This window comes from Hyaena hyaena, unplaced genomic scaffold (genome assembly GCF_003009895.1).
Source record: "Hyaena hyaena isolate Hyena2069 unplaced genomic scaffold, ASM300989v1 scaffold_45, whole genome shotgun sequence".
Classification (NCBI taxonomy): Eukaryota; Metazoa; Chordata; class Mammalia; order Carnivora; family Hyaenidae; genus Hyaena; species Hyaena hyaena.
The window spans coordinates 4,978,495-4,994,373 of NW_024080677.1; positions in this window are offsets into that span (position 1 = coordinate 4,978,495).

A 15,879-nucleotide genomic window follows, 5' to 3' on the forward strand; every position below is an offset into this window, starting at 1 on the left:
ACAACTTCTATGATTGCACATGGCAGTTCAGATTTGCCAGGTCTTTAAGCCCCCTTTTGCCCTGTAGCACAGTTCTTCTTGCTGGATGAACTAACTTCTTTCCTTCCTTCCTTCCTTCCTTCCTTCCTTCCTTCCTTCCTTCCTTCTTTCTTTCTTTCTTTCTTTCTTTCTTTCTTTCTTTCGAGAGAGTGCAGAAGAGGGGGAGGAGCCGAGAAAGAAGGAGAGAGAATCCCAAGTAGGCACCTCACAGTCAGTGCAGAGCCCTGTGAGAAACAATGAGATCATGGCCTGAACCCAAATCAAGAGCCAAGATGATTAACTGACTCAGCCACCTATGCACCCCTCTGGGTCAATTTCCATACAAAAGGACAGTCTTTAGAAGTTTCCTAAGTTCAGGTTTCTAGGAAATAAGTTCCTCAGTTTTTGTATTAAAACATTTTTAAAATTTTTTTTGAGAGAGAGAGTACAAACCAGGGAAGGAGCAGAGAGAGAGGGAGACACAGAATTCAAAGCAGGCTCCAGGCTCTGAGCTGTCAGCCAGAGCCCGATGTGGGGCTCGAATTCAGGGACCATGAGAACATGACCTGAGCCAAAGTTGGAAGCTTAACCAACTGAGTCACCCAGGTGCCTCTATATTAATATTTTACAAATATTATTATATTGTGTCTCATGATAGATGTAAGTAGTTTCAAACTATACGTTAATAGTTATTTTTTCTCAACAGTTTGAAGATAGTATTTTACCATCTTTTGCTTTTATTGCTGTTAGCAAGGAATCTATGGTGGTTCTAATAGTTATTCTTTGCCAGTAACCCGTCCTTTCTCTGCTTGAAATTAATTTTTTTGTTTTGTCTTTGAAGTTCTGCCAATTCTTTTAAAGTTTGCTATGTAGCCTTCATTGTGCTCTCTGAATATTAGGAGCTATATTTCTTTTATCAACTTTGGAAAATTCTCTGCTATTATCTCTTTGAATGTTTTCTCTGGCTCTGATCTCTCTTTTGTCTCTCTGAAATTAAAAATAGACATACATTGGATTTTTTTCATGCTATCATTTAGGTCTCTTCACCTTGTTCGCACTTCCCATCCCATTTATCTCTCAGATTTTTATTCTTTCTTTATCTGTCCTCCAGCTTATCAGCTCTCTCTCCTGCTAGGTTCAGTCTCCTGTTTAATCTTTCTACTGAGATTTTCATGACTACACCTTCAATTTCTAGGAATTCTATTTGGTTACTTTCTCAAATACAGAAAGATTCTTTTTGATGGAGTATCATTCTTCTCTCCTGTTTTCTTGTCCACCTTTTATTTAAAAATTAAATAAAACTTAATTAAAATTAAAATTTTATTTAAAAATTTTATGCATACTTGATTTATGTTCTGTATACAATTATTATATCATCTAAAAGTGACTGGGGAATTTAATTCTATTGACTCACTCTTGATATCTTGGTTCCTTGTGAATTTTGTAATTTTGAATTTCAAGCTCATTTTCAATGGCCTTTCTCTGTGAAAATTGTATATGCTTGGCTGAAACACATATTTCCTCCAGAGTGAATTTGTGTTCTTGCCAGGAACCCCAGACATGGTATCAAAATGAGATTGATGCTATAATTTTTCTAATGGAAACTTTCAAACATACACAGAAGCTTAGAGAAATCTCCCTTGCACCCTTCACCCACTGCAATATTCACCTTAGAGGTTGTTATCATGAGATTTTACATGAAGAAAATCTTGGGCCTGTCTCTCTTTGCTAAAAACATCTCCATTCTTTGAGAGTTAATGCCAAGTTGAAAAGTAGAAAGTTATTTCTATTCTTAAATTAAAGGGCCTTAATTATTTATGTGTGTGGTTTAAAGATTCTAGTATCTCTCTCCCTAACCTTAAAGGTGGGGTGGGGTGGGAAGAGCCTTAGAACATCTACACTGAAGGTGGCTCAGATCTGAGCTGATGGAGTTCTTTCCAGATACCTCTGCACAACTCTAGACTGTAACAAAATTAAACTTCATTCACTGGAAGCCGGTTCCCAAACCAGGACATGAACCCACAGAAGTAGGGATCTTTGTGTTTCTTTTTGCTTATGGATCCCAAAATACACCCTACCTAATGCAAGATAGTTCTCAGTACAATTGTGTAAAATAAATGGTAATAATAGTAATAAATATTCTCCCTTAGAGATTCCAAAGTGTTAGCCTATTAAATAATCGCATACTTTACGATCTTTTCCAAATGAAAATAGCTACGTTTCCAATAACAAAATTGACACAAACTGAGAGTAAGATTTCCAGTGAAGACAGTTCTAAAGAAAATATATAAAATAACTTCTTAAAACACAATATTATTTGCAATTGTACCAAAAAGAATAAAATACGTAGGAATGAATTAACCAAAGAGGTAAAAGACCTGTACTCTGAAAACTATAACATATCAATGAAAGAAATTGAAGATGACACAGATAAATGAAAGATATCCTATGCTCTTGGATTGGAAGAATTAAATTGTGAAATTGTCCTTACTACCCAAAGCAATCTACGGATTCAATGCAATCTCTATCAAAATACCAATGACTTTTTTTTTATAGCACTAGAACAAAGAACCCTAAAATTTGTATGGAGCCACAAACGACCTCAAATATCCAAAACCATCTTGAGAAAGAACAAGGCTGGAGGTATTATAATCTCAGATTTCAAGATATACTACACAAAGCTATAGTAATCAAAATAGTATGGCATGGTACAGTACTGACATAAAAACACATAGATCAATGGAATAGAATAGAGAACCCAGAAATAAACCCATGCTTATATGGTCAATTAATTTGTGAGAATGAAGGCAAATATATACAGTGGGGAAAAGGCAGTCTCTTGAATAAATGGTGCTAGAAAAACTGGACAGCAACATGCAAAAGAATGAAACTGGACCACTATCTTACACCATACACTAAAATAAATTCAAGATGGATTAAAGACTTGAACATAAAGCCTTAAAACATAAAACTCCTAAAAGAAACTATAGGCATATCTATCTTGGAAATATTTGTTTTGGACCAATGTCCTTGGGCATGGGTGACAAAAGCTAAAATAAGCAAATAACATCAAACTAAACAGCTTTTGACAGTGAAGAAAACCATCATCAAAACAAAAAGCCAATCTATCAAATGGGAGAAGATGTTTGTAAATCATATATCCATTAAGGGCTTAATATCCAAAATATATAAAGAACTTATACAACTTAATATCAAAAAATAATCCAATTAAAAATGGGGGGAGAACATGAATACACATTTTTCAGAGAAGACATACACATAAACAACAGGCACATGAAAAGATGCTCAACGTCTCTAGTCATCAGGGAAACAGAAAATAAAACCACAATGAGATGTCATCTCACACCTGTCAGATTGGCTCTTATCAAAAAGACAAAATAACAAGTATTGGTGAGGATGCAGAGAAAAGGAAAACCTCGTACTTTTTGGTGGGATTGTAAATCGGTGCAGCCACTATGAGAAACAGTATGGAGTTTCCTCAAAAAATTAAAAACAGAACAATTGTATAATCCAATAATTCCACTTCTGGTTACTTATTTGAAGAAAATGAAAATACCAATCCAAAAAAAATATGCACCCTTATGTCCATTGCAGCATTGTTTACAATAGCTAAGATATGGAAGTAAGCTAAGAGTCCATAAACAGATCAACGGATAAAGAGGATTTACACACACACACACACACATACACACACACGATGGAATATTACTCAGTTGTGAAAAGAATGAAATCTTGCCATTTGCAACAACATGGTTGGACCTAAAGGGTGTTATGCTAGATGAGATAAGTCAAAGAAAGACAAATACCATATGATTTCACTTATATGTAGGATCAAAAAAATGAATGAACAAACAAAACAAGACAGAGGAAGACTCATAGATCTAGGAAACAAACTATGGGTTACTGGAGGAAGCAGGGGTTGGGAGATGGGCAAAATTGGTGGAGGGGATTAAAGAGGTAAAACTTCCAGTTATAAAATAAGTCATGAAGATGTAATGTACAGCTTAGGGAATATAGTCAATAACATTGTAATGACTTTGTATGGGACAGAGGATAACTCAACACCCTATAGATCATGTCATGGTGTATAAAAATATTTGCTATGATGAATACCTGAAACTAATAGGATATTGTTGTCGATTAGATTTCAATTAAAAAAAAAAAGGAAAACAAAAAGAAAATCACCTCAAATATCATTAAGAAAATATAACTATTATTAACCAGCAAGAAATCCTTCCAGAAGAGTTCTTTGAGACCTCACCACATATGCCACCCTGTCATCTCTGCCAATAAGTCATTTCAATGGTTGTGCGCGCACACACACACACACACACCAGTCCATTCTCATTACCTTAGTAGTTATATTCTGTAAAGTCACTGTGAACACTAAATTAGCAAAAACTGAACCATTGCTCATAGGGGAAATACCAGGTTAGGTTCCTATGAGCTTCACATTTTCACCAACTAATCAATACATAACCTTGTTTTATGTGTGTTTCTGTTTAAAGACACCTTATTTAAGATATATTATTGATTCATTAACATTGAACTCACAGCCAACAGCACTATATAACTCTGGCCTGAATGAAACACCGAACAAAGGTTTCGTCTCCATAAGGTACATCACAGCTTTCTCACACTTAGGAACACTAGACAGGACTTCAGCATATGGTTGGGGACCACATCAAACAGGGAAATCACTAACTAAGAGCCCAAAAATGCAAAAAATGTTGGCCTAAATATGCCATGGAAAGGACCTTGTTTACAGTATGAGAGCTGAGACAAACAGGCAAAGAGTGACCCTCTCCACCTCAGCTGGAACGTGCACAATGGGGGACCCAGGTTTTTCACTGCTTTGCACAAGTTCACAAATGACCACAAAAGTGTCACAAGCATTAATTTTGAGGTTACAGAACACTGAGATTATTCCCAACATTTTGTTCCCTAAAAATACAACTTTTCTATAGATTTCTTATACACATAGGTTTGTGAACTGATCCTTGGATATATTCCCATAAGTGGGCTCCTGCATCAGTGTGAAAGGACATTTTCACCTTTGATCAATATCGCCAAAGGCCTCTCCCCTCCCTCCCTGTCCCTTGCCTTCAACTTTTCTCTCTAAAAATAAATAAATAAACATTGAAAAAAATACTGGGGAAATGAGAAGAGGAAGCTTGAGGTGGAAAAAAAAAGAAGGCGAGAGGAAGGAAAGGAAGTCTGCCAATATGATGCCAGTCAGTTTCCTTCATCCCGACAGTGACATTGCACTTGCAAATACCATTACATTGTCCATTGTAAAGATTTAATTTTAAGAAGAGTTAAAGTTTTATGTTATGAAAATATAAATTCCAAGGGAAATCATAGTTCATATCTGCAGTAGATAAAAGCTGGCTACAAGTTATTTGATGCTCCCCTATCCCAGCAGGAGAGGAGATCTATATCCCTTCCCCTTGAACCTGACTGGGTGCTTTGACAGCGTAGACAATAAAATAGAGTGGAAAGGACACTGCCTGAATTTCTGGGCTCCAGTCTTAAGGAACAGCAGCATTAAGTAGCTCAGATACTCTCTAGGGACCCAGATACCGTGCAGCCAGGAACTCGAGTGATTAGTGGGGAGACCCACACGGAGAGAAGTCGAGGCCCCCAGGCTGACAGCCCTGGCTGGGCATCCAGTTAACAGCCAGCACCACCTTGCCAGCCAGGTGAGTGAGCCATCTTAAAAGTGGATCTTTCCGCCACAGTGAAGCTTCCCAGCTGCTACCTCACGGAGCAGAGAGACGCTGATGCCTCAGAGCCCTGCCTAAATTGAAGATTCAGGTGCAAAATGAATGATAGTGGCTATTTTAAGACACTAAGCCTCAGAGTGTTTTATTATCCAACAATATATAGCTAGAACAACATTAAGAAGAAAATCTGTCCTACATAACGGGCAGTCATATTTGTAGTATTTTTACCAAATAAATGTCTTCTGCTTCTATGTTATCGTGTTTCCAAGAAGGGGAGTTAAACCAGCTTTTAGTTCCATTTTATGTTTTCTTGGTTCCATGAAACCCTTGGATAAATTCTGTCAACCCATTCTTAGAATCATGTTTTTAAATACATAAAATAACATACACTAAGTAGAAAAGTAGTCACTAAACTATTTAAAATTTTTATAAAGGAATTATATATGAGATAACAGAATCCAGTGGGGGGTGTCTAATAACTACCATAAACTTGAAGTTTGATGGGCTCAAATAATTTTTCCTGATATCTGCAACACTTAGATGTAATATGGAAATAACTAATTTTTATAGGTGGATCTTGCTTATACAGTTATGGTTTGTTACCTACATGAATTGTTGAAGAGAATGCTAGTTTTCAGTCAGAATTAGTGAAAATAGATAGGTAACCTTTTTCCCATAGATGTCCATAAATGCTTAAATCATATTTTCATAGGTTAAGAACATTCTCAGGTTAAGAACCCTAAACCACCCAGTTACAGTTCTATGGTGATAGAATAACTTTGCCTTCCTCAGTAAAGACTGGGTTTGAACATAATCTCTCTCCGAAAGCATAGGTTACAAGAACAATCAGGACAACAGCCTTCATCTACCCACTCAGCCTGAATTTCATAAGCCACGGGGAAACTTGTGACCCCTTCGAAAGCTCTAAGACAATTGCATTCTCCAGCCACGAAGGGCTTTATTTCGTGGAGTCAAGAGCATCAGCTCAAGCCCACATGTGCTCACGCACACCAGAACGTTCTGCTTGAACCCAAGGACAATTGATTCGCCGCCACCATGGGATGCAAAGCTATCTGTCAACCATTTAGCACATCAAATTACTTCATTTCCTGAGTATGTGCTAGGCTGAGGCTACTGAGAAAGTAGTATCTGGTACCGATGAGCAACTCTGCCTTACTTAAGCAAACAAACAACAAAAGCCAGAGCTTGAGAGTGGCAGAGTAGGAGGTAGTTGACTCACAGGGATGTGGCTGAGTCCCAGGAAGAATTGCAGCTGGGCTAGGATGCACACCATTACTTGGAGCTCTCGACTTGGCTCCTCTCTGCACATCTTTCTCATTCCCACCTTTTGGTGCAAACCAGCTTTCTTTGCTACTCAGTGCATGTGGCAGAAAACATGGCCAATAACAGCTCTTGAGTTTTTAATGTGCTTGATCTTTAAGCAACTGTGTAATGAGGCTGGTTTGGCTCTCTGAGTTCTACACCCCCAAAAAATCCCAGGGGCATCCTCTGATTGGCCAATCAACTGTGAGAGGAGGGTCGTATGTTAAAAAGTAGCTGTTCCCATAATAACCATGTACATGGGGGAAAGGGTGGAAGAGAGGGTTAAGTTCCCAGAAAAATGAGGCAAGGGAGGGGCAGGTCACGTGATTTATCCAGCATAAATATCATGAGGATGTGGATAAGAATGACCATCCTCAGTTCATGATGGTTGCTTTGGAAACTTAACTGCGATAAAACTTTGTGGGTGTCCCCAAGCAGAGCTCATGACATTGAGAACAATTTTTTAATAAATCTAAGGAATATATCTTTGAAACTTTGTTTTCTGACATCAGCAAAGGCTTGTGGGAAAAACTTGGGGGACTTTAGTGGAACCCTCAGATTCCAGGGAAAGTTCTTCAGCCTTGGGGACTCTGAGAAGTAGTCTGAGAGTAGAGCTATAGTCTGGGGTTCCCATTAGAAACCATTTCACGAATTGGAGAAGAAACAGTGATTTATTTCTTTTTTTTTATGTTTTTTTTTTTTTTTTAATTTCTGAGAGAGAGAGAGAGAGACAGTGTGAGCAGGGGATGGTCAGAGAGAGAGGGAGACACAGAATCTGAAGCAGGCTCCAGGCTCTGAGCTAGCTGTCAGCACAGAGCCCGATGCGGGGCCCAAACCCATGAACCGTGAGATTATGACCTTAGCTGAAGTTGGATGCTTAACCAACTGAGCCACCCAGGCATCCCGATTTATTTCTTTTAAGAGCCTGAAATTTATACTGTGCTCTACGACACGGCTTTCCAAACATTTTGTCAGGAACATTACACTCTCACAATTTCCTAAGGCCCACACAGAACTTTTTATATGGGTTAAATCTACTGATATTTACCATATTAGAAATTAAAACTAAGAAATGTTTAAAAGTCTGTTTTATGTAAGTATACATAAAACAAGGATTTAAACATAACAATATTTGATTTATTTAAATATTTATGAAAAATATGTATTTATTTTGTTTTTATTTTAACAATACAATAAGACCTTTCCATGTTAGTATAAAAATATTCTTATAAATAAAAATAAATTTTTGAAAACAGAGAAAAATGTAGTGAGAAGCGTAGCATTATTTTATCTTTTTGCAAAGCTCTTAATTGGCTTAATAGAAGGCAGCCAGATTCTCTTGCCTGCTTCTGCATTCAATCTGTTGAGAAATGCTGTTTTGTTTGAAGTAGATATGGAGTTGTAACAGGGAAGGATATTAAAGTAGCCTTTTCAGAAAAATGTGGCTGTTCTTTCATCCTAAACTGAAATTCTACAATTGGTTGAAAACTCATATGCTGTTACATTAAAATTTTCCATTTTGCATGGATCTTTTACCCAGGCTTGATTTGGAAGCATCATGCACTGGTCACTTGGAAAATATTGGTTCAATGAGCTCATTGCAGATCTTTCTAATGATGAGACATTTCATTATGTAGCATGAAAACCCAAAACCACATATATTCATACCATCATCAATTTAATGAGAAAAGTATTTAAACATCAGGACACTGTCAAGCTCAGAAAGGCAAATAGAAGTTTTCCAAAATTCTAATTTTTGCACAAAAGCTTAAATTGTTCTCATTGGAAACAAATACTGTCATTTATTTTCCTCGAAGTGATGGGCTCGCTTCATTATTTCTTTTTTTTTTTAATAATTTTATTTTATTTTTTATTTTTATTTTTTAAAAATATTTTTTATTTATTTCTAGGAGAGAGAGAGAGACAGCGTGAGCAGGGGAGGGTCAGAGAGAGAGGGAGACACAGACTCTGAAAAAGGCTCCAGGCTCTGAGCTGGCAGTCAGAACAGAGCCCGACGCGGGGCTCAAACCCACGACCCGCGAGGTCATGACCTAAGCGAAAGTCGGACCTTAGCCGACTAAGCCACCCAGGCGCCCCTCGCTTCATTATTTCTGAGAAAATGTCTGCCGAATACCTATGTCTGTAACTTGTTCATTTCAGCAAAAATGGTGTTCCATGAAAACAGTGGCTGGTTCGCCTCACAATTTAAATGATCACATGGTTGCTTTCCCTTGAGATGAACACCACGCTTCAGTATGCACGTAAGTGCTTTATGTGTAGTTCCCATCTCAGCACCTAGAATATTAGGAAGATGTGTACTTAACAATTGCAATTCAGTAAAATTGATATTTTTTACCAGTTCATTAAAGATTTTTTTAATTGCAGCTGGTATTTTTTTCTCTGCAAGTTCAAGGAGGTGAAGAATGCAATGACCACTAGTATAGCTAGTGCCACCACCTTAATTTGTGCCAAGACACCAGCACTTTTACCTTCCATTGCTTTTCCACCATCAGTGCAAATGTCAAACCATTGAACAAGACAAATGCAATCTTAGTACCATTGCAAAAAATTTTTTGATCTCTCAGACCCTTTGAAGGGGTCTCAGAGATCCCCAGGGTCCACAGACCATATGTTGAGATCCACTGATCTCAAAAAGTATTTCCCTATAAATATCTTTTGTGGTCTTCGCAGAAGTCCTTTGAGATGGGCCCTCTTGGGACACTCCCTTTGTAAGGATGAGGAAAATGAAGCTCCTGGATCATTAAATGCCTTGTCCCTGGCCTCAGAGAGCCAAGAACTAAGAAGGATTAGAAGGGAATTCTTGTCACTACTCCCACAGATCCCAGCACAGCATCAAGATAGAAAACATCCATCTCCATCCTGACTCCACCTATTGATCCCCGGGGGTACCACTTGCCAGACTAAGCAGGAAGGAGAATGCCCAAACACATAGCATTTGGCAGCCTTGCACTGGAGAGGGAGTCAAGCCAGCCATGTAGGGTGGCCACAGGAGCAAGCCATCAGTGGAGTGGACCCTCCTCCCCACCTCCTGTGCCCCTCATCTCCAGTAGATGATTCATGAAAGGTTCAGAGGTGGGAATGATCGCCTCCTCTCTCCACCCGTCTCAAAGACAAGGGTATCTGCAGCAATAATGAGGAGGAATAAGCAAGTAATTGTCTATTTTCAGAATAACATTTATTATTTGTCTTCACCATTGCCCAAGACTTGTGTATCCTGCTAGTGTAAAGACACAACCCAAGCCATACACAGCTTGCAAGCTTGCCTATGGCTTTTCTACAGCCCCATTCCAGGAAGAGATCCCTAAGCCTGTGACTTTGGTGATGCTGCTCTGCTGACACATTCTCAGATGGCCCGGGAAACCAAAGGAAGGGAAGGAGTGTACCTACGAAGCACCCCTGGGGCTTTCTGCAGAGACCACTTGGTGAGTGGATCAGCAATGAAGCAAAGTCTCAGGCCTAGAGGGCTCTGTGGGGTAGAAACACAGAATCACAAGCACTATCTTTAGGAAGGAGGGGAGAAATGACAGAGATTGTGGGTAAATAAATATGCAAATTTCTTCAGGGCTGGACACCTCCAATTTTCTGTTCTGTGTGATCCAATGGGTCCCCAGGTAAAGGGAACTGGTCAGCTAGATGGGCAGCAAATGAAATGGCAGTAAGTAAAACAGGACATGACTAAAAAGTATTAGAGACTTCCGATTTCCAACTTTACTTCAGACCCTGTTTTCCAACCCAGACACCAGAGAGACATGGGAAGAAGCAGAGACAAGCAGGAGAGGCCACACAAAGCAAGATCCAAAGATCTGACTGTCCTAAAACTGCCATCTTGTCACTTGGCTTAAGTATGTTTCTGCTGTATAGAAAGGAGATGGGCTAAGGGTGGAATCATCCATTCATCTCTTCAACATACAGGGTCCTGACCACTGCTGGCAGATTTACCTCTAGAGAAGGAGAAAAACAAGTAAAGGGAAATTTGACAGAGTGCTAGGGTGTCTGACATACACATTTGGGGCACTGAGGGAGAACCGAGCAGGGACCAGGGACCTATCCCAGCCCTGAGAGGTCAGGGAAGACTTCCACAGGTTGATAGTATATGTGGAGGATGGATAGGGAGTGGTAGGAACCAAACTTGCAAAATTATAGATTATATCTGGAATCAAGGGACCTCCAGTGGCTCAGTGTAGCCAAATTCCAGAGTGGAAATGCAGTGGAAACTCTAGTTTAGCCTCGATATTTTTAAAGCAGCCCTAATAGTGTTCTAGGTGAGCGACTTTCCAATGTAGGGACTCGCAGATCATCCAGGACACCCAGTAGTCTTGGGGGAGGGGAGCAGAGAAAAGCCACAACACTAGGTACAAGGCACAGTGACAAGGCAAAAACTGGTCCCAGGGGGACCCCACAGGGCTCACTCATTGTTTTCACCTTTTCAGTTCTTGGAAGCAGGAGGCAGAGGTTGACTCATAGGAGTGAAGCAGAACACCAGGTTCTAGATAGTGTATGAGGTCAGAGCGTGACACACAGAGAGGCTGACTTAATGGTGGGTCTTCAGAGCCACTGGGTCATGTTTCCTTGAATATCACCTGACCGGGGACCCAGTGAGCTAAGAGCCAAGAATGGAGGTAGTAACGAGCTGGCAGCTTTGTGCTCATGTGTTTCTGTATATGATGGATCCCAGAAAGTGACACTCATGGTTCACGGATATGCATCAAAATGCTTCTAGAAGGCTGTTTGCTTTACATTCCTATCAACAATGAGACAATCCACTTCGACATTGTCACCAATACTAGACATTTTACTTTTTCACCAACTGAAAAGAGCTCTTTGATGATCCCTTGAGAAGCACTCACAGGGCTAACCTACAATATGCACTAGTCAAAAGATGGCCCTTTTGATAATAAGGGGAGTGTGAAACTGTCTCTTGCATGTTCTACACTTGGGATTTTTTTTTTTTTAGATTCAAGTTAGTTAACATATAGAGTAGTATTGGTTTTAGGAGTAGTATTTAGTGATTTATCACTTACATATAACACCCAATCTATACTTGGGATTCTTTTTAAAACTTTATTTTAGTCTTTATTTTTGAGAGAGAGAGAGAGAGAGAAAGAGAGAGCACAAGCAGGAGAGGGAGACACAGAATCTGAAGCAGGCTCCAGGCTCTGAGCTGTCAGCACAGAGCCCGATGCGGGACTTGAACTCACGACAGTGAGATCATGACCTAAGCCAAAGTTGGACACTCAACCAGCTAAGCCACCCAGGCGCCCCTACACTTGGGATTTTTAACAGGCATGAGGAGAAGCCCTCTGAACTATTCAATCTTGACTTTGTATGTGTATAATGATTCTGTCTTCTACCAATCTCGTTGGTGCTAATGGAAGTCTAATTGTAAAACACAGGCTAGATGTGGCTCTAACCCTTGCTATTTGGGAGATTGTCTCGTCTCTCTGATAGCTTTTTTGTTTTGTTTTGTTCAATGTTCTATAGTTACAATCTGATGTATATGAAGGGTTTGGTTTGGTTTGGTTTGGGGGTTTTGGTGTTATGCTTCTACTTTAGTGTGATTTTTGATCTTGGGGATTCTTGCCTTTCTTTAGGTCTTAAAAAGTCCCTACTGTTATTCCCTGAGACTTGTTCTCCCCATCGGTGGGACCACAGCTGTCTTTCTTCAAACATAAGCTCATGTTCCCAGCAGTTACAGTAAGGAAGTCTTTGGGAAGTGGCCAGAAACTTTAGCTGGGACTCCTCAAGGCAGACGAGTCTCCTGGGAGGCAGGCTGGGAATGAACTCCTTGGGCTGAGGTGCAACAGGTCTGTCCAAAGCCATGGGCCATGTGGGATGGTGGACAAGAACAGGAGGCATGTGGAAGGCCCTTGTAAGCTGCAGAGTGTCACGTAACCGTAGGATGAGTGTATTAGGGTTGTGCTCCGCTTAGTTATAGTTGAGGACGCTGAGGCTCAGAGGGTTTCAGTAGTTGGGTAGAAGTCGCACTTCTAGCAGCCTGAGAACAAACCCAAACTTTCTGACTATACGTTCTCACTTCTTCTGTGAGTGTGCAATCTCTCACAACCAACACCCTCCACATTCCCCACACCCCCAGCCGTCCCTTGCCCCGGGCACCACCCTTTGCCAAGGACAGCCCATGGTTAGCAGCGGATCATGGTTTCTACAGACGAACCAACCCAGAGTCAAATCTTCCCAGTGACGGGACCTTGAGCCAGTTACTTAACGTTTCCAAGGCTTGGTTTTCTCATGTGAAATATGGGCAGGTGACACCTTCTCCATGTTGTTAGGGGATTAAATGAGACAATGCAGATAAACCATGCTTGTCTCATGGTAAACACTTAAGAAATGAGACCCTTATAATTATGTTTGCTTTCACGGAGAATAGATATGGAGGCAATTTAGAGGGAAGCCCAGCTCTCTTACAAGAGACTCTCTGGAGAATCTAAACAGAGCCTTCCCCCACCCTTTGTGGATGCACGGAGGGGTGCATGGCAAGGGGGACCCCATTGCTTTGGACAAGAGCTGAGCTTCCTGCACACCATGGGAGTGGTGTTGAGAATCCTTATGTCTAGGTGATATGATGCTAACACAGCACTTAGCCATTTTATTTTTATTTTTATTTTTTTAATATTTTTATTTATTTCTAGGAGAGAGAGAGAGAGAGAGACAGTGTGAGCAGGGGAGGGTCAGAGAGAGAAGGAGACACAGACTCTGAAGCAGGCTCCAGGCTCTGAGCTGGCAGTCAGCACAGAGCCCGACGCGGGGCTCGAACCCACGAACCGCGAGATCATGACCTAAGCGAAAGCCGGACGCTTAACCGACTAAGCCACCCAGGTGCCCCTAAAAAAATTCTTAAAAGTTTATTTATTTATGAAAGATAGCATAAGCAGGGGAGGGGCAGAGAGAAAGAAGGAGACACAGAACCCCAAGCAGGCTCTAGGCTCTGAGCTGTCAGCACAGAGCCTGACATGGGGCTCAAACTCACAAACCATGAGATCGTGACCTGAGCCAAAGTCATATGCTTGACCAACTGAGCCCCCCAGGTGCCCCAATAACATTGTCTTCATTACTTGTCCTACTTACTGATGTAGAAATAGGCTCACTGAAGGGAAGCCATATAGCATATCAAATATAGTTCTTAATCTTTCACAGAAACCATGTTGAAGATATTTTTCATTATGCTTTCCAAAATCTTTTAGGTAGGTACCCATCAAAACAAATTCCTTTTTCTTTTTTAAATTTATTTTGAGAGAGAGAGAGTGCATGTGTGCGAGTGCGGGAGGGACAGAGAGAGAGAGAGAGAATCCCAGGAAGGCTTCACAGGCTTCACACTCAGCATGAAATGTGACTCAGGGCTCAATTTCATGACTATGAGATCATGACCTGAGCTGAAATCAAGAGTCGGATGCTTAACCAGGCACTCAAAATAAATTCCTTTTAGAATTTAGTGGTAGATGAATACACAGATCATTAGAATGATATGACCTGGATTTATTTTTCCTTTTTTTCTAGGCAATCAGAAGACTATAGGATATATTTCTTTCTCAATCTCAGCAGTTATGTATTTTGGAATTTTGTACTGTGCTAGGACCCGGGAAGGCTATCAACAGTGGAGGGCATCGTGTGTGCCCTTCAGCAATTACAACTTTCATGGGGCAGCAAAGTGATGGCCCAAGACCCATCCTGTGGGTAGCATGTCAGGCAGCCTAGTTCATCTCAAGGATGGATGGGACCGGGCTTCTGATAGCCCTCTGCCATCACGCTCACCATTACCATAGACTTCCCAAAGTCCTGTAGCTGGGACAGCAGTGCCCAATACTCTGGCTTTTCGTAAATACATATCAGATGGAAACCAAAGAGAAGACAAAAGCTTTCAAGATGCTCCTGTGTGGTGCCAGGTCAGAAGCTCCACCCACCTCCCAGCCAGTTTTTGGAATTAAAATCGACAGGTGAGACATCTGTGGCTCACCAAGGAAGGCCAAGTCGTGTTGCCGTCTGCTCAGGACGCTCACTTCAGATTTCCGGCCTTTCCAGATGGAAGCAGGTGGGGGGCTGGGAGACCGTGGGAGAGGCCTGGACCTTCTGAGCTCCTGACACTCATCCCAGGTTGCCGGCCTTCTCACAGCAAAGCTGCTTCCTCCAGCAAGTGAAGCCTGGAGTTGATTTATGGCTCATTTTCAGCACACAGTACTGCAATTTTGTGAAATGATAGCGGTATCGATTCCAGAAGACTTTCTCTCTGCTGAAACCCAGGGCTGAGGTGCTAACTGCAGTCTCAGAGTGAGGAGCAGCACTTCTTCGCACTTCATTGATTGAACCGGCCCAATCCTCCACGTTAGCCTGACGGCTGAGGGCCCCCAGCAGACGCTCGGGCCTTTGTCGCCCAGTTCACAGGCCCTCATTCCTCCTGAGGGGCACTGATTGTGAATACGGGACTGACTCTCCGACGAAACAGGGAGTGGGAACAGGGCCCCAAGAAACCTGCTCACTCTGGCTACTGGGAGACTCAAAGCCACTGTGAGGAATGGATTTGGATCCTCATTCTAAGTACATTTACTGTTTCCTTCTTGTCCTCATCTCAGGACAGGAAAGGAAGTACCGCTGGCCCCCGAACCACATGGGTTGGAGCCGTGCAGGTCCATACACGGCTTTTGTGATGAATACAGTAGAGTACTACACATGTATTTTCTCTTCCTGATGACTTTCTTAATAATATGTTTTTTTCTATAGCATACTTGACTGTAAGAATGCAGTACGTAGTGCATACAAT